The sequence below is a fragment of the Anser anser genome (assembly GCF_964211835.1).
Source record: "Anser anser genome assembly, chromosome: 2".
Taxonomy (NCBI): Eukaryota; Metazoa; Chordata; class Aves; order Anseriformes; family Anatidae; genus Anser; species Anser anser.
In genome coordinates this window covers 38,746,501-38,771,594 of record NC_139721.1, presented here as the reverse complement: position 1 = coordinate 38,771,594, position 25,094 = coordinate 38,746,501, and the positions used below count along the sequence as shown (strand labels likewise).

The 25,094-nt window shown below is 44.7% G+C and overlaps 1 long non-coding RNA gene across 1 annotated transcript; it reads right to left on the bottom strand.

The window, feature by feature from the left end:
- Positions 1 to 15,337: 15,337 nt before the first annotated feature.
- On the bottom strand, positions 15,338 to 19,518 carry LOC310894549. Its single transcript, XR_014580000.1, has 3 exons — positions 17,296 to 19,518; positions 17,117 to 17,205; positions 15,338 to 16,643 (listed from the first exon to the last, which is right to left on the bottom strand). It is a non-coding gene; the product is annotated as an uncharacterized lncRNA (long non-coding RNA).
- Between the last annotated feature and the right edge of the window lie 5,576 nt (positions 19,519 to 25,094).

Here is a 25,094-nt window from a genome sequence, read left to right as displayed (position 1 = left end):
AACTTTTGCCTGGTGTCAGCTTCGCAGCCCGGGCCTCCTCCTCCTCCTCCTCCCTGGGGGTGGTGGGAGCTGTTACCGCACCGTCTCCCCTCCTTTCTCATCGCAGCTCGACTGCAGCTGGCGTGACTGGTCTGCGCAAAGCTGGGGCCCCCCGCGAAGCCGCTCAATGGAGTTGGCTTCCCCCTCCCTTCCCCCTGCCCTTGCAGCCTCAAGGAGTGACTCCCTGACTTCTCCCCCCTTCCCCCTCCTCTCCGTGGTGAGGAAGGCCAGCTCGCTCCGGGGCTGGCGATGGAGACGGGGATGCTCGCTTTGTGGGTGGATGGGGGACTCGCGGCAATTTTGGGGGGCACACGCTAAGGCGAGGGTTTCCAGAGGTCCCCTTGCTAAAGCCTGCTGGTTTTGAGGGGCTGTGCCAGAGCAGAGCACTGGCGGCTCCACCAGCACACCAAGGGCTCCAGCACGCCCCTGGCCATCCAAAACCCCCAGCTCATGCTGCCCAGCCAGGCTGCCATCCCCCGGTCCGTAATGAATTGACCCTTTCCTGCTTTCCTGCTTGTCCTTGTGTGGTTGCCCTGGGGCACGGTTCAGTTTACTCTCTTCTTTAATGAGTCAAAGGGGTCCAGTTGGAGGCTTTCCAAGACTGAGCTTCCTGCGTTTCTTTACCCTTTCTACAAGCTTAATGACTATGCCACCAAAAAAGCTCGTTAGATGTAATGTCAGTTCTATTTCTGACACTCCCTCTTGGAGAAACTGCGTCCTGAGCTGGCAGGGAGGTGAACCTGATGAGAGCCACAAATAAATAACAAGCACCTCCTGCCTCTTCTTGTCTGTCCTTCCCTTTTTCTTGCTTAAACAGGAGCAAGGGATGTGCACAGGAGGAGGGAGGACCCACGAGGCTTCCTGACTTCTCCTTTCACCATCCATTTACCCAGCACTGAGGTTTCCTCCCCTCTCAGCCCCTTGCAGCTAAAACTAAAAGCCTCAAAGCTGTGGCTTTTTAATCCTTGTTGTTGCCCTTGCTGCTGCTGCCATGGCAGAGGGGCAGCTGTGATGGTTTGTGGCCAGGAGGAAGCAGAGCCTTTAACCAGGGGTGCACACACGGGTGCTTCTGGGTGGCAATCTTCCCTGTTTACTGCAGGTGAATCAGAGCTCCATGACTGGTGAATCACTGGAGTATTTGACGTGTCAGAGTGGTGGAAAATGATTCACCTGAGGTTTGATCTCTGGAGAATACTTTTTTTCCCCTACCCAGGAAATTTGGGATTGTTTCAGGGTTTGTTTGGGTCCCCCTGCTCCCTTCCAGGGAAGCGGGTATTCACCGAGGAAGAGAGAAAGGCGGACAGGCAGGATGGAGGGGAAAAAACAGAGCTTTAAAAATTCAGCTAGCTGGCTGGGAACAGTTCCCTCGTGCTGCCTGTCCTTTGCTATCACTCGTCACATACGTGTGAGCTGCAGCTAGGTGCCAGGAAGGGAGAAGCAGCTGAACAAAGAGGATGTGGTTACTCTGCAGTTTATTCTGCCTCTGCTAGAAAGTTGCAAAATGCATCCTACCTACCTTGTGAGCCTCTTGAGCCCTGCAGAAAGGTGTGGGAGAAAAGTTCTTCTTCTGCCTTTGCGTTTCACTTTCTACAGCTGTATTATTCAATGTAACATCACTTTGTCACCTGCGTTAAGATCTTCTGGTGAGGAGGCCTTCTATTTTGTGCACAGGTATTCTCAGCCCTAGGAATCGTAAAATGTAATACGGCTTTTGATGCATCAGGAGTACTAACGTCCTCATAAAAATCCTATTTATGTTTGAATTTGAACAAGGTATTACAATGATTTAAAGGGTACAAGGCAGAAGTGTGCCAAGATTAGTAGCCTCCTATTGGTCTTAAACTTTTTCCCTTACCATTTTCAAAGATATATTAATAGCTTAAATTTTTAATTTGAATTTTTCTTCCCTGTAAGGTATCATTAAGTTGAAAGGTGCAAATGAATGACACTGGTAATTTGGTCTGCTTGAATGTCTGTGCCTGCTAGTGGAGGGTCAGATGTTTCCAGGTTGGTTCCCCTTGTGGATATTGGTCGTAGGCTGTGTCCTGTACCTCCTGGGGTGTGGAGAAGATGGTGGTGGCTCAAGTCACCTTTAAGTCTTCCTCTTTTCAGGATGCACCAGGGCTGGAGCAGCCCCCTGTTACGTACTTTTGCCCACTTTCTTCAGCACACGTCTCAGGAGACAGCAATTGCTGAGTATGGCCCCTTGGTGCGGGTCACAGGATGGGTCCCCGGTTTGCCAAATGATGCTGCACATCATGAGCATATGCAAGCAGAGGTGTTGTCTACCACCCCTGTGCAAAATACCTCTAGAAGTGATGCTGCCTAGATACTAAAAACTGCTTCTTTTTATATTTTGCAGTATTATTATTTTATTCTAATTAATACTGTGATGTATAAAAGCTTCTTGCACAATTAAGATGATGAAGTAATAACACAGAAGATGGGGATCTCTAGATCTAATTGACATAGGGAAGCAGCAATTAGTGGAGCTATCTTTAGCTCTTCGGCCCTTTGTGAGGACAACAGAGAACTATTTAATATGGGGTTGGGAAATTGTTGTTTAAAAAAATCTACTAGAACACACATGCACTAAATTGCTTAGTTCTCCCTTGTTTGCCCTAACATCTATTCACCTCTAAAATCGTCTCCTCTTTCTATTTTTTTTTTTTCCTGATGAAACTGCCTTACATCCCATAACCTCATCTCCTCTGGGGGAGATAGAAATTCTGCCAGGAAGCCCCTGTAGAGATCCGCGCTGCCGGCACACTAACCACCCTGACTACCACCTCCTTGTAGGGCTGGGAGCACGCTGTGCCCGGCAGCTGGTAAAAAAATAAATAAATAAGCCGCAGGAATCAAATTGCTGAGGAATCTGGTCATTTCAAGGTTCCCCTATAGATTCACGGGTTTTAAAGGCCAGGAGGGACAATTATGTTCTGACCCCTGGTGCAACACAATCCATTGAATTTCTCCTAGTGTTGCCGGCGCTCAGCCATTTGAAATGAGTTTGTGCTCTTTAACATGCTCTCCTCAGCTCTGGTCTCTTCTCTCAAACAATCCCCTCTCCCCCCTCACCGTCTCCTGTTCAGCACTGCCTGTTTGCACGACTATGTTCTCAGGTTTTCTAGAAGAAGCATCCCAAGAGCAGTGCATAATTCCCATGGCTGTCCCTGCCTGCATAGGCTCACGGACTGGCTCTGTGCTGGGTGGGGAGTCAGGCGGTGTTGGGACATCCCTGAGCATCCCAACCATTACAGCCACAAAAGATGTGGTGCTCTCACGAGTGTTTTCGTTGCATCTTGCCTTGCATTATGGTGCAGTGAGTAAGCAGGGAGCAGGAAGCCTCCTCTGAGCCTGGAGATGGCAGAGCAGAAACCCTGACACAAGGAGAGCTAAAGCCTGCTCTACATCTGCCCTAGACTGTGTAGGTTTTTTGGAAATAAACCTGCATCAACTGAGGATTTGCCCCTCTACCAATCTGGAAGTGTTGGAGCTCCACCAATGTTACCTGGAGTCTACAAACATGCATTGCCTCCAAGTTAAAGCCACACCTCTCAGAGCCAAGCTGTCACAAGGGGCTGTGTTTTTTTTTGTTGTTTTTTTTTTTTTTTTTTTTGTGTGTGTGTTTTTTTGGTCTGTTTATTTCCTTACCTACTTGTTTAGGGCAGATGTCTTCTAGCTGTTCTAGCTGGGCAGCAAAGCTTGAAGACTCAGGCCAAGGAGCAAATAAAAAGAACCTCCACTGCATTACTTCAAAAAAACAAAAAATAAAAAATAAATCTCATGATCTGTTAAGCGTGTCTCCCTGTCTGCTGAGGGCCTGGCTGGTGCTGTTGGGCTGATTGGTTGGCAATGCTGCCATTTCCAACAGTTTTCCAGCCTTCCCACAGGAGCGGTGAGATGGTTTGTGTATCTCAGGCTGTGTTTCAGCCTGCTGCTGCCTTTAAAATGGCTGAAAGTCCTCAGCATTGGGAGCACCCGTGCCTAAAAATTCCCTTCATGTGCCCTCTTTTTCACAGCTGCAATTCACTCACCATTATAAACAATGCGATAACTTAATTCTGATGGGCTGACTACGCAGCTTTAATGTGCTATAAAACACAAATTTAGGCAGCACGTAAAATAAGCTTTTCCTGCCATATGACACAAACCACAACTGTCTGGCATGGACACACAAGCCAGAACCTGAAAGGAAGCAAAGCACAAAGCCAGACACGATCTTTGATCATATGTTGTTTAAAATTAACAGCACAGATCATAACCACACTTAAATAACACATCTGTCTGGGGGGTTAGATAGTACCGCGCAATATGTTTTTTTAATTCATTATGCATTTGAATCCCTCCCAAGTAACAGGTGGTTTTCTGACAACGCGGCTTGCCAAAAAAGCGCTTGAGAAAGGGCTGGCTGATTGTTATCCTCGGAGGTGAGGAAGCACAGGTTCCTGGAGAGCAATGAGCCCTGGCTCTCTTAACTCCTTTGCTGCTGGCTCTCCACTGACTCCTGCTGTAATTAGTGCCCTGCCTGGATTACGGTGCCTGCCTTTGCTGCTCTGGGTTTGCTCTCCAGCTCTCAGACTGGGCTGTGGGAGGAGAAGACGTGTCCTAAGGCAGCGTGGCAGCGGTTGCCTGCTCACAGTGGGTGCAGGAGCGTGTGGCGGTGGCTGGATCTGCACCCCCAGGCCAAGGCTGCTGGACCGGGTTCAAAGGGTGGGACTGACCAAGCGTGTGTTCCTTCAGAGCAGGCATCTCATGAGCTTAGAGACCCTTCGTGGCCATCAGGGAGGACATGGCACCTTTGGAGCATGGCCCTTCCCAGGCCATAACCATATCTCAAACACGGCCTGTTTGTCCCCATGAACTGTGAAGAGGGATGATGAGCTCAGATGCTGATGTCCACCCTACAGACAGGTTTTGGAGGGGTGCAACCTGCCCCCCCCCCCCCCCCCCCCAAGCAGCTCAGGGCTGCATGTGATGTGGCTGGGCATTGCACCCTGCCCAGAGCACGTCTAAGCAGCATAGAGGGCATGTGGGCAAGAGCTTGGGATCCCCTTCCCCTGTCCCACCATATGGTGTCCCACTGAGCAGTGACCAACACATACGGAGGAGAGACTGCACAGATGAGCCAGCCATGGCAAGAGGCATGGACATGATTAACTGCACTTCATTACTCATGACAGCAACTGCTAAAGCTTACAAAGTCAGCCACATCTTTTAAGAACCTAGCTATGGGGTGGGGAGGCCAATGCCCTGCAACAGTGAATTCACAGACTGGCTGCACGCTTGGGCTGCCGAGGTAGAGCCCATGCTCACAGAGTGGTCACGCTGGAGGGGTGTATGTATGTATGAGGGAAACTTCCCACCACACCACCCCTCCAGGCCCTGTGGTGGGGTTTCTGCTCCAAGCCTGCTGTCTCTCCGCACTGGTATGGAAGGAGTGGTCCTGTTTGTCCCCTAGCTTCGTTTGGTCCCCTCTGGGTGGTCTTTAGGAGATATGTCTGTCTGTCTGGCAGTCTTGTGAAGCCAAGCTAGGAGAAGAGTCCTGGCTTCAGCCCTTGTGTGGCGAGGTAAGTTCAACTATGACGGTAGGGGACTTGTGTCCCCTTGTATACTCAAGTCACGGATGACTCAACAGTCATTCATTTTGACCTCTTCTTTGTATAAGCAGCCCCAGGAGGTGGGGGAAGGAAGGACATGATTTCCTCCAGGGCCTGCTGATGTTGGCCAAATAAACTCACCACAGAGTGATGGAAAACCTTTCCTTCTCTCCAGGAGCCTTTTGATCCTCACACCCCATGGTCCAAGGGGAACTGCTTCCTTCATATGTGTGACACAGGTGTGTCACCTCACCTTGGTGAGATTCCCTCCAGCTGAGCTTTGTAACCTGGGAGCTGAGCAGAACAGCTCGGTCTGGGTGCTTTCCCACATCTAATGACACATTAGCCCTCAGGGTCCTCCTGGGTCACTTGTCACATGCTGTTTGGGTTGAGGTCTGCCCAGAACAGATTTCCAGATCAGTGGGCACTAGTGCTGAGGTTCATTAAAACAAACTTCTCAAACATACGTTGTGAGGTTAAACTGAGCCTGTGGAGGCACAGGTAGTTCCTGAGAGCTACAGTACAATTTGGTCCTGGCTACTCTGTTAGTCACAGGGAGGCTCTGAGAAAAACCTGGCACTGAGCAGGCTGCAGAAGCATCCTGGGCTTGTGCCCCCATTTTTTTTGCTGTGGACTCCTCCTCCATTTCACACATTCATTACACTGGTCTGCTTTGTCCAGCACTCGAGTAGGGATCAGCATTGGTGCTGTGCTCTGTGATCAGGGCTCCTAGACCACAACGCAGAGTAAATAATAATGGCACAACACCCTGAAAACAAGGTGTTTGGGTTTGGGGCTCTGCTTTGAGCTGTTTGCCTGCCGGACCACCTGAGCCTGCAGATCCCCTGATGCATACAGTTACAGCTGGGAGAGGTGCAGTCAGTGGTGTTGCCTAACCACAAGAGTCACTTTTCTCACTGCTTGCAAATTAGGGGACTTTCTAAGAACGGCACCTGTGCAAAGCGCAGATCCACAACGTTGGCGCTGACAGACCGAAGCTGTGGGGACTGCCCGAGCAGCCGCCCTGCTGCCCCCGCTCCCCGGCCCGCGGACGGAGGGGTTTCCCCCCATGGCTCACGCTTCCAACCACAGGAGGAAGCCGTTCCCCAGCGCTTGACGAAGAAATGACTCGCCTCGCCCGGGTGTGAGAAAGCACACGGGTTCAGAGGCCGTGGTGCAGCGAGGGGAAGAGCAGCCCGAGCCGGGGACCTGGCTGCAGGGTGATGGAGGAGAAGCAGGGTGGCATGGGGAGAGCTGGCCGGGGCTGGGTGAGGACCTCTGCAGCAGAAAGCCGGTGTGAGGACAATGTCCTTGTCCATCTTCCCTGGACAAGGGTTTCATTTCTGTTCCCCTGGGCAGCAGAGCCCAGCTGTCAGCCGGCGTCTGGGGGGCCAGGACTGCGTGTTTACATGAGTGATCATATGGTAACCTCTTCCAGCTCGTGGGCAACTCGCAGGGTTACCTCATCGGCAGTCAGATTACCTCATCGGTGTGAAATGTGGCAAGTGCAAGGCAGGAGCAAGGCAGGCGGCTCTCTGGGGTACGGCTCCCTGGCTCCCTCGTTAGCAGGCTGCGGAGGAGCCGTCCTCCGCCTGGCCACGCAGGAAGCAAACTCGAAATCTGCTAGTGCTGTAATTATCTCAGTGCAAGAGGTTCTTCATAAATCAGCTGGGTTTGCTCGGCGGCGTGGGAGGGCCGCATGGGGGTGTTCGTGCCTGTGCCCGCGGGATTTCTGCCGAGCCCTGTGCTGCAGGACATCCTCCCTGTGCTGGCCCCGCGGCCGGCTCTTTGCAGGGTCTGTGCAAGGAGCAGCAGTCAGGCTGTCATCCTCCGTGGGCTACGGCTAGGAGAGCAGGGCTCTGCATCCTCTGGCTTAAGCATATTCCTTGACCCTCATTGCCCTGCTTCACCTCTTTTAAAGCAAAACAACAAACAATACATGTATAAATAAAAAATTGCATGTGATGGTTAGGAATATGTAATAAATTATCGGTGCCATAGGCAGTGGAGTTTATTAGCCCCTGTCAAGCTATTCACAATGTAAAGGACATACTGACCTAGAATGATCTCTTCCTTCCAATCAGCATTTACACTGTAACAGGAGGAGAGCCAGCATTTGTGCATTTGTGAGGTTAACCCTTTGGGCTACCCTTGCAGATATTTACTCTAGGATTTTATTTACAATCCCAACCCTGGCAGGCCATATTTATTTCTAATCAACACTTTTATTAATCAAGGAAGGTGTGAGCTGAAGGCCAGCACTTCTGAAAACAAACATATTTTAAATTCCTTAGAGCTTGCGTGTACGTATGTATTTGTGTGTATATATATATATATATATTTTTTTTTTTTTCTCTTTTTCCCTAGCTATTTATCATGTCCGGTTGGACACATTGTGTGAGCCCAGCTGCTCTTATCTGGCACGAGGTAGCATATTAAAAGGAAGATTAAGATTACCATTTTGCTTTATTTTGTTTCTCAAAGCTTGATATACATAGCCAGAGCTTGTGTGTGTGTGTGTGTGTGTGTGTGCAGAATAGCAGTTGTACGCAGCGTTTGCCCGTGGTGTCTCCAGGCAGTAGGTGAGGCACATCTGGAGTTCGCAGCATCCTGGAGATGGCTGCTCAAATCCCAGGAGCGTGGGTCGCACTGGGAATGGGGGCCCGGTATCCTTGGTGAGACTCCCTATCTCGCAGAGCCAGGTGTGTGCATCTGCGCTGCTTCTTGGAAGGGCCATCCTCAGGGGGAAGGGGGAAAACAGGAGAGAGGTAATTAGGGGCTACCTCACACAACTGAGCCAGCTCATCAGGGATAGGTACGGGAAGGACAGTGCTGGAAGCAGGTGACATGTGCAGAGGTTTCACACAGCTTGCCAGAGGCCATGCTGGTGTTTGCTTGCTTTCTTTCTTTTTCTTTCTTTCTTTCTTTCCTTCTTTCTTTCTTTCTTTCTTTCTTTCTTTCTTTCTTTCTTTCTTTCTTTCTTTCTTTCTTTCTTTCTTTCTTTCTTTCTTTCTTTCTCTTTCTTTCTTTCTTTCTTTCTTTCTTTCTTTCTTTCTTTCTTTCTTTCTTTCTCTTTCTTTCTCTTTCTTTCTTTCTTTCTTTCTTTCTTTCTTTCTTTCTTTCTTTCTTTCTTTCTTTCTTTCTTTCTTTCTTTCTTTCTTTCTTTCTTTCTTTCTTTCTTTCTTTCTTTCTTTCTTTCTCTTTCTCTTTCTCTTTCTCTTTCTCTTTCTCTTTCTCTTTCTCTTTCTCTTTCTCTTTCTCTTTCTCTTTCTCTTTCCCTCTCTCTTTCTTTCTCTTTCTCTCTTACTCTCTTTCTTTTTCTCTTTCTTTCTCTCTTTCTCTCTTTCTTTCCTCTCTCATGCTCTCTCCCTTCTTGCTCTCTCTATCCCTAGTTCTTGTTAGTCTCTCTTACTTTCTCTTTCTCCTCTCTTTTCTCCCTCTCTCTGTCCCCCTCTTTCCCTACCTCCCTGGACTCCCTTTCTCTCTCTCTCTGTCTGTATTAGCAGGATGGGAAAGAGGCATAAGGGTGGAAAATTGAGCTTCTGAACTAATTCCAGAAGGCTCTGTTTGACAGCATCAGTGCTACTTGTTCTCTGTCTTGAAACAAGATCCATATTCGGATCAATAGAGATTTGTGCAGGGGGAAGTGTTCCCTTTTATTTCTTTGTCAACTCAACGTGGCAGAGCTGCTGAAAAAAAACATGCCGTGGAACCTACTTGCACAAAACTAGTTATTAAAACAAACCCTTCCCGGCTGCACTGTATGTACACTTCATGTACTTCCACACATAGACCCAGAGTGTGGCTGAGCACAGACCTACACTGTTCAGGTCCTACACGTTGAAGAGTGCTCTCCTTTCTTTCTTCCCTTAAGGCAGCATGGTGCTGCCTTAAGGTCCCAGCAAATGTTGGTGAATATGGCTCATAATCCCAAATTAAGTGGATTTATAGGGTGAAGAGGCAATCCTCCTTCTCTTCCGTGTTTCACAATGCTGTTTGGAAAGGAAACTGATGCATAACTGTAGTAAACCTTCCCTTCACTCCAAGCTATACATCACTAGTCCTAGGCACCATAGGCACTACCACTAGGCACCATATAAGATCAAAATATGACACAATCAGACTGCGAAAGGTTTCTCTGAACTAAACTTCCTATTTAAGTAATGTTCACTAGTAGTTTTCTCTTGAGCTTTGCTGCTGTCTTCAAGGCAAGCAAGGTGATGGCTCCATGGGCTGGGGTATGCATGAGCCACCACCATTTGGCAGTAAGATTTTTGAACTCGAGGAATTATGAGAGGAACCTGCAATTCTCTTGTGCAGGTGAAATTAGAGAGAGAAAGATATGACTCATTTGTGGGGCAAATTGAGCCTGCCAGCTGGGCTTCATTCAGCTGAAAAATATACCCCTGTGGCTGCAGAGAAACCAACCAGAACTAACCAGAGGGGTGCAAATCTTCCAGTCAAACTGCAAATTGGGAACAACAAAGCAAATCATTCAGGTAGAAGGCATGCAAAATGCAATTGGTTCTCTTGCACTTTACCTTGAATGGATTAAATCTGGCACTCAATGCGCAAACCCACAAGCGCTTGAACGGTAGTAAGCTGGCATAAGGTTGGCTATAATTAGAAGTGATATCTGCTCAGAATTAAAGTGCCAAATGTGCCTTCAGGTGTATTCATTCTCCATCTTGCTTTTTAGTCCAGGCCTGACACATTTGGGATTCTTGCCACAGGAACCGTACCAAATGACTCATTCACAGTGGTGGCCGTGTGCTGAAGACTGCATCCTACAGAATCAGTGGGCCTGGAGTTTAACATGACAGGCAAAACCTCAGGAGACTGGCATATGGTCACTTGGCTCAAATAAACTCCTTCAGACTCGAAAATTTATCTAGCTTTTGTCTAAATTCTTGTCTTCTTACTGCTGTTTCTACAGTCGTTCCTTTTCTTGATCAGTTCGTTCTGTATTTTTTTTTCTTCTCTGACCTCTCTTTCTTCCACCTGCTTTTGTCTCAGTGTGCTCAGTCCCGTGGACAGTCTCTGTTCTCAAATTTCTCTTTCTTATTAGCAGCAGGCACCACAAGGTCTCTGTTTTCTCTTGACTCCCCAACAGCATCTGAGGTTTTACAGCCCCTCCGGAGGCTCAGCTGTAAAGACTGGAATGCTCTCTGCACATTTCTTCTGCTTGCTCTCTTGGTTGCTGGTGTAAAAAGGCACAGATCTGCAAAACCACTTAGAGGCTGCAGAGCCTGGCTTCTGGGTCTTCTGGTAGAGGGCACAGCCCAACAGCAGAGCTGGGGCCGTGATCAAACACAGGGGAGGGCAGGCGTTTGGGCTAATCTGCTGGAGCAGGTAATAGAAGGGAGCACGACACCTCCTGCCTCGTTGGAGGCTAGGTTTTATTTTTCAGAAAAACAAAAACAAAACACACAAAAAACCAACCAAGGCCAACATGATTTTAGTGTGTTAGGCAAGGAAGAATGCCAGTCTTATGTATTTTTAAGTCCAGGCATCTTTTGACACCTGTTGATCTTTTAGACAGAGTTTTATGGGTTTTGTAGCATCTCGTGCTTGGCAAGTCAAGAGCAGAAAGGAAGATCTACTCTTCACACAAATCCTGTCAGATCAGATTGATAATATGTATTGAATGTTGTTGCTCAAATCAATGCAAATTGATTGAGGGCCTCAGAGCATCTGGAAGATAAGAGCAGAAGAGAGGCCAATTTCCTAAAGGGATGTTCATGGCCATTTTTATAGTTACCACACAACTTCTGCCCAAAAGGAAAAACTCACAGGTTGTTTGAGAGGATTACATGCTTTGGCTTGAAACTGAGAGCATGTAAAAAATAAGCAATGATGCTTCCAAAGTACTGTTAGCCCTCTTATTTCTTTTAACTCCTGAAACTGCTGATAAAGTATGTTGACCATTGGAGTATGGTCAGCAGGGAGTCTTAAAGAAAAAAATTTGGGTTGTCTTAATGAGGAAGTGGGGAGGGGGGAGAAGAAGGTGAGGGATTTAAATGGAGAAAACAAACATCACCAAGACACGGGGCTGTTGATTTTGCAGCTGGACTGTATGCAAAACCAGGGAACTGAAGAGCCAAGCTGCCTCCACTGAATTTCTGTCCATCTCCTCCACTCTGCTCAGAGGCAGCTCACATAGCTGTCTTTGTGATAAAGCTTACAAGCAAATTGGACAGGGTGTCAGGCTGGCTATGAAATATGACAAATTAACAGCCGAGGCTGCTACTGCCCTGGTTACAGACACTTCATTTAGAAGTTATCATGTTACTGGATGCTTTGTGTAATTTGTGATGATACTGATTGTGATAAATTGCAATATTCAGGTAAAAATTTCACCAGCCATTCCTGAAGCAGAATATTAAGGGAGGAAACGGTTGTCAATACTGCACCACTTAACTTCAGGCCCCAAATGAGAAAAGATCTCACAATAACAATAAAATTCTCAGTCACTGAGCAATGTAATTAAATTAAGCTAATTACATTACAATTAGCAAATCTTTAATTTATTTTTAATGCACTGATTAAACCTTATGTGGTAACCATAAAGCTTTCTGAACAGTAAGCCTGTTGGGTAACCATTGACACCAACCTGGGGTCATCACTTGATGCTAGAGTATTTCCTGAAGTAATAAATAATTGCTTTTTATATCAAGCTTGAAAAAAAAACGTTTCCACACAAATATCTCAGGCACATAATTTATTTACTTCCTTCCCTTTACCTTGATGGCTGATAATGAAAAAATGAATGCTCCACATTCCAGTCTGCTCTGTTTGTACCATGGATTATTTGCATGTTCATTGCATTGTTTGTTTTTTAAAGCTGGCAGTTATCTCAGAGGACCCACAGAAGTCCTTATCAAGTGATTTGCTAGTGGTTTGTCAGGCATTCTTCCCCATTTCTTTAGGAGTCCCTGTGAGAAGGGCTGGGGAACGTGGCTCATGGCAAGCTCTGCATCCCAAGTGAAGCTGCATCTCACACCAGATGAAAAAGAGAAATTAGGCACATTAAATGTAACTGGAAGGAAATTAGGTGCCTAAGTGTAAAGCTCCCGTCTGGTCTTAAAGGCACTTAGACTGTGCTGATCCTTCAGTCTTTGACATTAAAGCTCCCAAGGCATCTAACACTGTTTTGGAGCACGCCTAACCATTGCTCCTGCCTTGACCAGGCCGTGCAATGGGGTACTTATCTGACATTCAGGTCGGATTAGAACCAACAAACTCTGTGTTCATCTGCTTATCTTCTGGCAGGCTCAGTCTCACAAGGACACTTCCAAACCGCCCGCTGTGCTCTGCCAGATCTGCTCCCCCAAGAACAGCTGTGGTGACCATTGCTTTCTTTCAAAGTCCTGCCTGAGAGAGGCTCCAGGCAAAAAAGCAGACAGAGCACTTTGTGTGGGACTTCTGGTCTGCCAGGAAAAATGGAGGATTTCAGAGACACACTTTCTTTTTCTAGAAAAAAAGTGGGACCCTGCTCAGTTCTGCTGGAAAAAGGCATCTGAAATGAAAAAGTGCCATGTAAAATATCCAGGCTCTGGAGAGAAGTGGAATTTTAAGTGTACCCCTAACCCCCGTCCTCAGGGTTTTCCTACAGGCAGGCTCCAGATGGCTGCTTGCTCAGCATGCTGGTTTTTGCAGCGCAGGCTCGGAGGTGTATGGGTTGGGGCTGAATGCCATGATCTTAAAAAGCACATGCCCCAGCTGTGCACTTCCCCTGCCTGCTGGATGCCGTGAGGGTGAAGGAGGTGCAGAGCATCCCCAAACCCCACTTACCCTGCACAGCTGATCCCTGCTGAAGCAGAGCTGGGCTGGTACCAGGTCACCCCCTGTAAGAAGACTGGCTTTTTGCCCTGTGTCAGCTTTACTGCTGTAAAGAACCTATCTGGCTCCTGGGACATGAGCTATTATCTCCACAGGGGCCCTCTGCTTCTCCGAGTAGATGTATCTCTTCCCCTGCTGCTAGCTTGAGGCCCTCTCATACTGCAGGCACCAAGCACTATGTGGACATGGCATAGCTTGGTTTGGACCTGGTCCTTGCTGCTTAGGGACCATGTATAATTTGCTGATGCACCTTGAGATCTGCAGGTGAATCAGGAGTGTGGTGCTGGCCTCTGCTTTCTCTCAGCATCAGGGAGAGGCAGCCTTTCCCAGCAGAGTGACATGTTGCCATGCTAAATACACCAAACGAAATGGCTGAGAACAAAGGGGACTTAAAACCGTGCCTGTCTGGGGCTTTTTTTCCAGTTTAAAAATTTGTAAAATTGCTCTGCCATCACTGAATAATTATTTTAAAAGAAGAGTTGAAAAATGTGTTATTTCACGTCTTGTAAGTAAACAGAGCAATGGCTCAGTGCTGTGTGTGGAGTGGCCTGCGGTCCTTGTTTTGCTTGTGTGGGACCTTGAACAACTGCTGTGTTTATCTTTTCCTGATAATCTCCCTAATAGCATGGAAAAAAGAAGGCATAGACTGTGTGGCTTTTTATTTTTTTGGGGGTGGTGGTGCAGAATTGAAATAATTCATGTTTCTCTTCAGTGGAATGAATTTCCAAACCATAATACCGCACGTTGAGTGTATCTGGAAAGGATGCTGCCTTGTTCGATGAACTGAATTGTGCACACAGTTGGAGACTCTGACAGTGCCAGCATCAGTGAATGCAAGTTGCATAAAAAGGAGGCAGCATCATTCATGACACTAATGAACAGTCCTTCCTCGTCTATCAGAGAAATCTTTCCCAGGGATAACGATTCTCTTTGCATTTTCTTAGCCATAAAAGAAGAGATTGTGCTGGTTCTTTGGTTCTGTATGAGACTATCAGGAGGATTCTTAGGCTGGGAACAGAAATCAATGTTTCTGTGATACTGTATTGGCTAAATACTTAGACCAGAGTAAAAAGATTTTGTTCTGACTGCACATTGAACTTCTTGTTTTGCTTTGCTGTTACAAGATTGTGTAAATAGTGTGAAATTTAAGGGGGCATACTTGATTCTGAGCAGGTCTGCCAGCAAGCTCTAGTCATTTACTGCAACATGATGTACCTGGTTCGCCCATATAATGCTACATCTTTAAGTAACTGTAACTTCATTGATTTCAGTGGCATCTCGAGAGTAAAAGGGAAAAACTGGCGTGACACAGCAGTGATTCAGCTTCAATGTATTTCCTCATTCTTCTTCAGGTATTTATTATCCTTTAACAGGCCTTCACTTTAAATCTTTCTTAATACTTAAAAAAAGTCTTCTGAGGTATGAGCAAAACCAATACACGTAGCAGAAGAGTCCCTGGGATCTACTCTACAAAATGAAAGTTAGACAAGATCTAAACTAGGAGCTTGACTGTAGCGTAGATAAGGGGTACGTCTCTTTAAAATAAGATTTTTATTGAAATAAAAGGTAAAGTGTAGATGCAGTTTTATCCAAAATGTATGATTTACCTTGTACAGCTTTACTAGAATTGTAGAATAAATAGGGACTGTACCTGCATATTAACTTATTTATCAGCATATGTTGCATCACCCCTAGGAAATCTTGCCAGTGTGACTCCACCACTGCAGACTAGACCTCAATCCACAATTCCAGCTATTGTATTTTGTATACTGCGCTCCTTAAATATCTTGCACTCTGCTTCCTGCCCTTCGTGTGTATTTCTGTGCAAATCTAAATGATACTTAATAGGCTTCAGCTTCATTCATTCTTTAATGTTCTAATTTCCCAGTACTTTGAGAATGGCTCCAGTACTGTGGACTTAGATCCTGATCTATGTTCATTTGTTGGTGATCACACTAGTTTCAACGGCCTATGTATTTGCCCTAAGTTATAAATGAATATATAATGGATTTCGGGGAAGGAAACTCATATAGATAGATTTGTCTTGGAGATTGTATTCATCATTGTGATAGTGACCACTATGACAGATATGGCAGAAAAAGAGAGCTTGAAGCTTGCCTTTAGGATAGATAGGAGAAATCAGACCTTTTACCACTGACAGCATGTAGTTACCTATCATCTAGCTTTCTCCACTTCCTCAAGACATGGTTGCAACTTCAACAGTGATGGATCTAAATTTTAAAAAAGAATAAAAAAAAGAGAGAGAGAGAGATGTATGTTATGACTGAAGCATTTGATATGAGTCATTTAAAGAAGTATATTTTAAGACTGCCTATGATTAGGTTATAGGCTACTTTAAAGTAAATTAGCTACATACTGTGCATTAGTATCAGGCACAAGGCTTTTGTCACTGGAGGAAACCTCTTTAAATGACCAGAGTAAATCCCTCACGTTGGTGAAGTCTGTAATTCCTGATCTCCCACGCATGACTGATTTCCACAGGAGTGAAGCTTTTGTGATCCATGCATTAGCAAGAACCAGCTACAGCTACAATAATTAAACGGTTTAAACCTACAGTCCTATATAGATCCATTTTGATTGTTTGCTTTCTTACTGTTCTTGTTAGTGGGCACCAGAAATTAACACTTTGGTAGACATGGGGAAACAACACAGGTTGTTTTCGCCAACTACCTGCTGTAAAATGAACACCATTGGAAAACAAGCCACTTATTGGCATTGAATTTGCATTTATTGACATTGAATTTGCATTAACACAGCAATGATATTTATGCTTTCAGTAACTGTGAATTGCAAGTGTAATGACAATCCACGCAGAAATACTATTTTGTGCTATTTTCATGGCAAGTTTTTGTTAGTTATTTAGGTTTAACAAAATCAGGGGTGCCGTAAGGAAAAGTATGAGGCATCTTCTGGTGGGTGACATACATTGGTGGAATATCAGGTTGTTTCCAGTGTTGCCTTCATGCGTTGACCAGTAAAGGCAGCTGATACAACTGGAAGAATATTGACTTGTGACATGGGACATTTTTGTTGAAAGCAGCCCTTGAGATTTTGTCTGTCTGATCTGTTGTGTCACAAGACAAAATGAAAATTGCTGTCATCCCCCTACAGGTCAGACAGTTTTGTAGATCAGCTTCACATCTGGAGGGAGAAATCAAGTGTCCAGTCTGTACTCTGTCTTTTGTAAATGAACATATAAGTCTCATCTTTCTCAGCTTTCTCACAGTGAAAGCTTAAAAAACACTTTTTTTTTTTTTTTCCTTTGTTCCCAATCCCTGAGCTTTTCACCTGGGAAGCCCTTCTAGGTCAAAGCTCCTCCTCTGAGACGATATGACCTTTAAAGGTGGGCTTGAACTTTTTTTTTTTTTTTTTTGCAGCTGCTCTGCAATACAAATGAACCTCAAAGCCTCAACAGCCAGACAAAGAAGAGGTCTTTAACCCACACAATCTCTGTAAGGGGGGTCATTTATGCTTAAATGACCCCTAATGGGCAAGTGATGAGTACTGTTCAGCTCGACAATATTAATGGGCAGGCAGGAACACAGAGCAAGGGGTAGGGTGGATGTTTGCATGTTTTGATACCTTTCAAAGCAAAAAGGGGTGGGCAAACTTACCAACTCCTTTCCCAAAGGACAGCCAATAGCCTCTGCGTACTTCAAAACCGATGTTGCTTTTGTCAGTTTATATCAATGAAAGAAAAGATCTGTAAAATCACATTTAATTAGATAAGTTCGGATTTATTTGGATTGTATAGCCTGGCTGATATTAAGGTGAGGGGAAATAGCAAATTTACTTTATTCCCAATGATCTGATGTCCATTTCCATGGAAACAGAAATGGAAGTAGGAACCAAACATAAGCAGTCGCAGCCCTGGTTAATTGCCCATGGCTGCTTTCTGTTTCCACTTCTATAGCGCTGAACTCTATGCTCGCTGCTGACCCCGTTGCTATCAAGCAGTGCGTGCGAGAGGGGTCTGCTGCGGGGAGCCCGGGCACGGCAAGGCAAAGAGGGGAAGGAAGGATGCGAGAGGCATCACGCAGGCTCTCCGGGCTGGCCAGTGAAGAAATCTCCTTTAAGGTTTGTTGACTGGAAAATCAAGGAGTAACGTCGGCAAAAGTAATTTTAATTAAGTCATTGCTATGAGCCTGGTGGTAAAACAACTCTTAATGATGATCAGTGTAAATCTGGAATTGCTCCGTGGAAGTCAACTGCACTCTAGCAGGGATTAGGAACAGACTCTGGCTATTTATGAGAAACACAAAAACATATTAACAGAAATTATGTTTCTGTGGTTGCTGGGGCAGTAACAGAAGTAACACAAGAGCAATATTTTCATGAATTAAAAAGCTCCGATAGGTCTACCATGCAACAGAGGTCTAGAGGTAGGCCGCTGTATTCAATGATAAAATAAAAACCAAGCATGGAATACAAACCACAAACAAATCTATTTCCAGGCTGAAAAACTGTTGTATTTTCTCATTAAAGTAATTGAGCACCTCTGCTCTCCCAGATTTGGCCTAAAACCAGCAGCAGAAAATAATATTAAAAGCAATAATCCCTGTTCTTGTTATTTCCAAATCCAGACCCCCAAACAGGAAGCAGTGATTCCCAGAGGTTCAGCCTCATGGAAACCAAACCAGACCTTAAACTTTTTGAACTTTATCCATCTCTTGTAATCATGCTGGATCTGTCCCGTAGCAGATTTCTTGCTGATATAGGACAGCGTGTTTTAACCTAAATAAACCAGCAAAAGACTGCTGTTTGGAAGAGCTTGAGAAAGCTGAAATAAAAGATTTTTTGTTTGTTTTTCCAAATGTTCTGTGGACAAAATATTCAATCCAGAATTTTGTTTCAAAATGTAAATATAGAGAAAACGAGAGGGGAGAAAAAAACATCAGTACTATGAAAAGGGTGTTAAGCTTTGGGACAAGGTACACTCAGAGCATAGCAACTTCTTCCTCCCTGTCTCATGTCCCCCCACCACCACTCATTAGCAGTTTGTAAGCACTCAGTGCCTACCACACAAGCACTCCTTACACTACTCTCCCTCCCTACTATGTTAGTAGTGTTGATTGTCTAATTTTATATTGCTTGATAGATTGAGCGAGAATTGTTTCAGGTGTGCTGAGTCAAAAGATCAGGTGTAAGTGGCGAGGGAAGCCTGACTGCAGCTGGAGTGTGGTTGGGCCAGATGGCTGTCAAGGAAAGAGGTGGAAACCCAGGGAATTGCAATGATGTGAAGCTTTGAAACAGTCTTGGGATGCAGAAAAGCTAACATTTCTGGGAGATTTAGTGGTCATCCTCTGTGTGGCTAGCACAGGATGTTCTTGCATATATGATTTAATTTTATGGTGTGGTAGAGGCTTACAATCTGTGGCACACGTGTGAAATTAAAGTTGGAGCAAAAATGTCAGCTCCAAAACAGTGCATATATTTTAAAATCACCCTGAGTAAAGGCTGATCGAGGGAAAGAAGAGAATACTGTTTGCACTGATTTCTATCACTTCTAAAACATCCTTTTCAAAGTCACAGATTAGTGAGATCTATCCAAAAGTCTGTATTAATAGGGAAAAACAAATGAACAAACAAACAAAAATCACACACACACAAACAAACAAACCAACAATAACAACAAAAAACACCAGATAGAAAAAATGTAGATTTATTTGTGCTACAAACCTCACTCTCTGTTTTTTTGCACCTTACATTATCGTGCTGACTTTGTCATCCTTTTGCCCAAATGTAAAAGACTGTCCATGGTGTTGGATAAGGGAAAGTCAGCCTCAGTGTGTAAACAACTACACCACACCACACAACAGAGAAAAATCAGTTGCATATTGCTTTCTGCAGATTTTGATTACTTAAGTACTACCAATAATCCTGGGCAGAGTGAGCAGAGATGGGCTCTGACAAATCATGACAGTCACTTTCCCATCTCCCATGAGATGGAGATAAGGATTGTGCTCTGTGCACCACATGCCCCCTGCATCTGACACATCTAACTCATTTTTGCCTATTTTATTTGCCCATTTTTGCTTTGCTCAACACACACATTCACAGAGTAGCCGTCCAAAGCTGAGGCATGTGATGCATTCACTGTGATCAGATGCGTGTTGCACTTCAAGTGTCAAGCACCATGGCTGTAGCCTTGGGGTTTATTACGCCTAGAAGAGATTGGGCTTCACTGCCCATGCACAGTCCTTCCTCACATGCTCAATGGCTATTTTGTATGGATATTGCAGGTAAGAGCCTGCTTAGTCACACTCACTGCTTCACTCTCATATGTTTCAACTCCTGTTTATAAACAAATATTTCCTGTTTATAAACAAATCCTGGAAGCCAAAAAAAAAGAAATTAAAAAAAAAAAGTAGGATTAGCAAACATTAGAGCATTCTGAAAGAAGCTACATAGCATCAGGTGCCTAATCTGAAAAGCACAGCGACGTATATAATCTGACAGAGTTTCTGGAAATGAGAATGGCACCAAAAGAAAAAAAAAATGCAAGCAGGTTACAAAGTCTAAACCCTGGAAGTTGTATGAGTGGGACTGTATAACTTAGAGTCTTACTTGACTTCATACATACTCACCAAATATTAGAGTCCTAAAATAGCCTGTCTCTTAGTGGCCAAGCAGTTAAGATGTTATTGAACTTTAGACAGTAATACTCAATTGTATAGTAAGAGGCCATATGGAATGAGCCTGTGTTTTCATTTTTTCACCGTAGCTGCTTCTGCTTTGTTCTACCATATTAAAGAACAGGAAGGCTTTCAGAGCAGTAGAGCTTCCAAAACAGGAGAGTGACTTGATTTCAAAGCAAAGAGCAGGTAACTGCCAGTACAGGAACCTGCAGGTTAATTGGGTATCCTGACCCAGACAAAACTCAAAAGAGAGAGCAGTTCAATTCTTTCATTTTGTACATGAAAAATCACTGTTTGTGTTGCACAGAGTTCAGTTTAATCAGCCCTGTGAGCTACTGTCGTATCATGAAGTGGATCACCCCTTCCCAGGAAGGAGGAGGAGAACTGTAGAAGAGACCCATGAGAATTAAAAGATGGTAACTTTTCAAAAAGTGAAGTTAGTGGTTTTGAAAGGCACCAGATTAGCAGCACAGGAAATGGCCTCCTTTATTTAATCATACCTAAGTGCTTTGAGATAGATTCTTATTCCTTTTATCTTGATGAGTAGCACATCCACACGATGGGCACGGCATCTGCTGGGGGCAGCTGTGCAGGAGAGATAGGGGTCAAACCTGAGGTAGACCCAGGCAGACCCAGCAGCAGCAGGAAGCGGACGAGCGCAGTGTTGTTCCTTTGCCACAGTTTCCCCCATCTACGCATCTTGAGGTTGGTCTAGGAACTAAAAAGCAAAGGAAAAAAAGTGTTTTAAGTGGCATGCAGTAGCACGCTTGCAGGTGAAGAGCTACAATAAACTAGGGAATAGTGCTACCTATGTGCTTTTAGATGAATGCCGATGGCCTTCCTTTGGACTAGGCAGTTTCAGGGGACTGAAGAAATCTGGGCTGCCATAAACGTGGCCCATGCTCTATCCCATCCACCTACTATCACCATAGCCATCTTGTGGACAGTCTGCTATGACCAAGTGACTCTCTGGTATTTGAGTCTCAACATCCTTTGGAGAGTACACTCTGGCCATGTCCAGAGATGTGCCTGCAGACTTGTGTTCCGAGGACATGGTGGGGACTCCACCTGGCATTCTGAATCACTTGGTAGGAACACAAATAACAGCCTGTGGTCAGATCCCTTAACTCTGGGCATCCTTCTGGTAGAGTTAGATGGTAATGGGTCACTCTGAGTGAGGTTGTTAGAACCTGACCCTGTATCAAATCACACTTAATTCTCAGAGAACAGCTCAGAAGTAGTGCCAGAGTGGCGTCTGCCACTGTGCCACCGAGACTACAGATGAAGGCCTGCAGGACGAGATAGAAAGAGAGACTTAGATGGGTATAAGAAGGCTCTGAATTATTTCCTTTCTCCAGTCCCTTGGAGATAAATTCAGGGACGGTGTGCATTCTTGGCTCCACTGAAGTGAAGATGTTTTCCATTAATTGAGTGTTTTGCTGTTATTATTTTTTCCCTACAAATGGGTTAGCATAAGAAAGGAGGGGGGGATAACACCAGAGGATAATAAGAGAGCTAGAGTCCTAGGCATGCTTTACAAAACCTGGTATGTAGGAACACATATTTATGTAGAGGAAAAATGCAATGGCAACCCTTTGTCTCCCAGGAGTGTTTAATGGTTCTTACCTGCACATTTTCTTCAAAGGATCTTGCTGATGGATTTGCTTTTGGCAGAAGCTGCTCAGCACTTGGAAGTACACCTGCTTGTTCCTTTCTGCCGTTCCACTTTGCCTTGTTGGCATCCTTGTGAACTGCCTCCATCCCCCTGTTCCTGGAGCAGGTCAGAACACGTTGTGTCTCATTTCTCCTCTACCAGGAAGCTTGAGGAGGAGCTGTAAGTGTGTTGTTGCTCTTCAGGTCATTATTAGAGTGGATCTCACTTAAGGTTCATATATCCACATGTGGATTCTATCAAAAAAGCAACAGCTCTGGGCTGTCTGCTTCTTTTTGTAGCTACTCATGTACAAAAAATTTAGGGATGTTTGTGGCTCTTGCTTGGTTTCCTCACCCTTGATGGCTACTGTGGCATGAAAACAAAAAATGGGCAGTGTAGACTGCAGGCAGTGTGTTGGATTAAAGAGGATCAAACAATTTTAAGCACAAAATCCTGCCGCTTTCTCCCCTCATAAGCAGGAATATCTTCATGAAATGCCCAGCAGTAGTTGTTACTCATCTAAAAATGCAAGGCATTCAGAACATATAAATATGTACATCTCATTGCATCCCATTAGTTGTTGCTAATTCTTTCTCAGCCTCTGGGGCTAATCACTAACTCCAGATCAGTAAAATCTCAGTTTCCTGTTGGCACATTTCCTTTATTACAAGTGCTTCTATTCTGTGGGTATCAAAATGATTCCAACACCCCATAATTAGATCTCATGTCAGCTTAATATATGTGAATTTGCCTTATGGATTTAGTCTGCAACCTCATTAGCTCTGAGTCAAGTCAGTCTTTTCTCAGATAAGACATTGGATAGGCAGGAAAATCTTGGTGCCGCATCTTGTTGCAGAACTGGCTTGGTGGCTTGAACACACAAATACAGGGAAAGCTTCTCCTTGATAAGGACCTTAATCACCGCTGCATCGCTAACACATTGGGAAGTAATTTTTTGTACCACCTTTGTAGTCAGAGAACTTTGGCCCGGGAACTGTGTTACAGAATTAAATATAAATGTGTTGGAGGTGGGAATACGGAAGTGGCCTGAGCAGCATCCTGAGCTGTTCTTCACACCTTGAGGATGGCTCTTCACAGGCACAAGGACAGCTACACACTAAGAAAGACCATCTTTATGAGGGCTTCACACTCGGACATGGTTGACATATGCCTGCGGAATCCAAATGTTCGTTCACATCCAGGAGCCCAAAAAAATGCAGCAGCTCCCTGAGGAGGCAGCCCATCAGTAAATGCGGACCTGGTATGTGGAGGCAACAGCTCGAAAACTCCAAAACAGATTTGCTCACCTCCAAGAATAAGAGCTCTTACTCCAAGAAGGCTTGGGTCCAGGATTGTTATTGGGTTGTTTTTCTCCTGCTGAGCCCTGTATTATGCCTTTCCAGTAGTTCCTCCGATTCCCAGAGTAATCTGAAAGATCAAAAAGAGACAAAGATATGATCGTTCTCTAGCTCTGTACTCGCCAAGACAGTTTTGGCTGACAGGCTTAGTACAGATGGCCATCAGCCTCTGATCCAGCTCCTGGACTGTCTGGACCTGATCTCCCAGCCCTGCAGCCAGATACACTGTCCAGACCCAGAGTCACTGCACCTGACGACACTGCTGTTGCTTGGCTGAATATCACCCAGAGACACAAATCCCTGCATCTGCAGGGATCCTGACACAGTGCAGAAAAGCATAGGAGGAAATGTATATGTGCAAGTGGAGAAAGTTCTCTTTATAAGCAGTCCAAAATTTTTCGATCTGACCTTGCTATCAAAGGCATTTGTCTATATTTAAAACAAGTTTCCTTTGTTCATACTGGTTTGAACTGATTTGCACATGCTGCCTGCTTATTTAATTATTCTTTGTCTTTTCTAAGAGCTCTTGCCCAGCGGCCAGAGACAAAACTTTTGATTTGTATCTGGAATTAATGTTCCCAAGACTCCTAAAATATCTCTTGGAATATTTCTTAAATATCTTGTATACTACCTCATTTTGAAGACCATCTTTCTTGCAGCTGTCACCCAAACCACTGGGGTGATCTCAACACTCTCTTCTAAACCCTTTCTCTAAATTCCATCATCTAAAGTATTCCTGAAGCCAGGTCTGACACCAGAAGAAAAGCAAGGTAATGGTAGCAAGAACTGTGCTTTTTCATATGGTTGCAATTGAACTGTTCTGGATTTCCGCTTGTTTCAACTTCACAACTACGTCTCAAAATGCATGGTTAAAAAAAAAAAAAAAATAGAAGCAGCATCACACTAGTGTCAGCTGACTGCTGAAATTCTTTCTTCCAAGACTTATTCAACTTTGTTTAATTTAGAAATGACCCTATATCTGAGGTTTGGATAAAAAACTAGCAGGTACTATCCCAAACATAACTTTTTTTGCTTCAGTCCATATTCTTTGACTGAAGCAGAATCCACTTATTTTGGAGCTCTGTCCAACACCTGGGTGTCTCCCGCATTATTCTGATATTTTGCTAAAGGTGGCATACCTTTAGGAGCCTCTAAGACTGTGCCTGATTTCTGCAGTTTGTCTGTTAGGAATACTCACAAATCTGAATTTTCCAGTTTAGCTGACAAAGAGAACGATTGTATTTCCCTAGTACTTGCAGAAGACATGCTGGAACTTCTGATTTTTATTTTTTATTTTTTATTTTTAAGTCAGTGATCTTTCCTCTTATATAAAGGAGATCCAGGCCTTTAGCTGGAATAGAAACTACACGGAGCTGTAAAATATGCATGTATTATGTGAATCATCTCAGCTTCTGTTTGCAGTTTTGCTGTTTCAATTTTAGTGGAACCACACCAGAACCATCCCCAGCAGAGGTTTTGGTCCTGACTGTGTCTTCAGAGTCATACTCAGTTCTTATTCTGGTGTTTCACAGGAAAAGACCATTTCAGTTCCTTTACCTTGCCTTATGTTTGTAGTTTTCTTGTTCTTTAATCTGCAAAATCTAGCTTAGTGCACTGAGAATTATGTCACCAAACAGGAGCTCCAGCTCCAGCCGATCCTTTTGTAAAAACAGTTTCTGCTTTGGTTTAATTTATGGAAGCTGCTGAATAGCTGGTTTGGTTTACCAGCTATGCTGTCAGCTATTAATAAAGGTGAATTTCATGAAGGGTATGTTTTTCTTTCTGGCAACGGGACTTACTTTGCGCCGTATAAATGAAATCCTCTCGTTCACCAACAGGACTTCTATTCAATCATTTTCCCATTGAACGCTAAATATTGGAAGGGCTGAAATTTGGAAAATGAACTGGTGATTCCTTTCATTTATTATGAATGAGCTACTCA